This window comes from Tauraco erythrolophus, chromosome 2, assembly GCF_009769465.1.
Source record: "Tauraco erythrolophus isolate bTauEry1 chromosome 2, bTauEry1.pri, whole genome shotgun sequence".
Taxonomy (NCBI): domain Eukaryota; kingdom Metazoa; phylum Chordata; class Aves; order Musophagiformes; family Musophagidae; genus Tauraco; species Tauraco erythrolophus.
The window spans coordinates 101048642-101050250 of NC_141466.1; the positions used below are offsets into that span (position 1 = coordinate 101048642).

At 55.3% G+C, this 1609-nt stretch overlaps 1 non-coding gene across 1 annotated transcript; it reads left to right on the forward strand.

Moving 5' to 3' along the window:
* Nucleotides 1-283: 283 nt before the first annotated feature.
* On the forward strand, nt 284-370 carry TRNASTOP-UCA (transfer RNA opal suppressor (anticodon UCA)). Its single transcript has one exon. It is a non-coding gene; the product is annotated as a tRNA-Sec (tRNA).
* Nucleotides 371-1609: the final 1239 nt, after the last annotated feature.

Sequence of the window (1609 nt, forward strand, 5' to 3'; positions counted from 1 at the left end):
TGCCGGGGCCCCCCGCCCCGCCCTCTCCTCAGAGATAACGAATCACCATCCTTTATATTTGCATACAGCGCCCGGGTGCTTCTGGGCCAGCAGCGGGGTGGGAGGAGGCCACGATCACCCTCTCCCCTCCCGCCACAGCAGCATCCCGGTCCGGTGAGGGGGCGGTTTTCACACCGGGAACTGGTGGAGGGTGCATCCCTCCGGGCAAAGCGTCACTCACCATGACCTCAGGGCGGCAAATGGGTGGGAGTTTATATACCGAGGACATGGAATTTTGTGAGTTGCCCGGATGACCCTCAGTGGTCTGGGGTGCAGGCTTCAAACCTGTAGCTGTCTAGCGACAGAGTGGTTCAATTCCACCTTTCGGGCGAGGGGCGAAGGGACAACCCGGCGAGGCGCCGCCCGTTTTGCCGCGGGGACGGTAGTGGGGCAAACGACCCACGTTGGCACGACCATCCCCGGGGCAAAAACGCGGTGCCCGCTGGAGCGTTATCCTGAGGTGTCCTGGTGCAAGAAGATATTTTGCTCACCTTCCTTGCCCCTCAGAGCAGCTTCTTGGGGCACAACAGGGAGGTTCCATCCGTTGATAAGTAGCAAATAAGTTTTTTTTTTTTGCTTTTCGCTGTTTTTGACTGTCCCCTCGGAGCGCGGCACCTGATCGATGGAATGGCAGCGTGCCGGGTGCGGCCGAAGCAAGAAAAATCTCCCAAGGGTGCTTGGGTGGCAATTCTGATTTTAATTGGATTCTGCTGAAGCGGATTTTTGTTAAACGGTGTCACGGATCTTACAAGAACAGAAAAGAAGTAAATAACAGAAGCCATTCTCTAGATCTGTTCCATATTGACGATAACCCATCTCCCGCCCACGCTACGACAAAGAAGCTTCACTTCAGCAGTAAGCACGGGTGCTAATAATGTCACCCAGCCCCGTGAAAAATAAAGGTTAACGTGAAGCTAAAAAGCATATTCTTCAAACAGAAGGCATTTATTTCGTGACATCCTATCGCAACGACTCCAGCAGATGATTTGTGGAGCCTCTAAGTGAGGACAAGACCCCAACCATCCTCACCACAGGGGAGAGCGAGGATTTGGGGGGCATTTCCTCATCGCCTCCTGGTCCCACGGGCAGGAAGGGCAATTCTGCCTGGTGAATCCTCCGAAGGGAGAGAAGAAACACTGAGTGAATTATCAAGTCTCGCGTGTTTCTGGGTGCTTTTTGGGGGGTGCAGTGCCATCCGGAGTTAAGTAGGTAAGCACCCCTGAGGATCTAAGCCCGGATGACTGTGCTTCCTTTACACCAAATGACTCACTCCAGCTGAAGGCCTGGGAGGAGAAGGGAAGGGCACTGAGGGCCCTACCACCACTCCTGCTGGCTGCTACTGCTTCCAGCCTACCCAGCACCTGAGTCAACTGGAGAGGAGCAGCCGTGGTGCCAGCAAAGCCCTTCGCTATGGAAATACACTGACCCATTATGGGAAATCTGAGGGGAAAAAAAGCCCTCCACAGCTCACGGGGCACAAGCCAACTTTTTTATGGCCGTGCAAGAGAGGAGCATGCGCTCTTCCCGGCGCAGCTGGGAGCGCCCCGAGCCCCTGATGGCTATCTGCTCC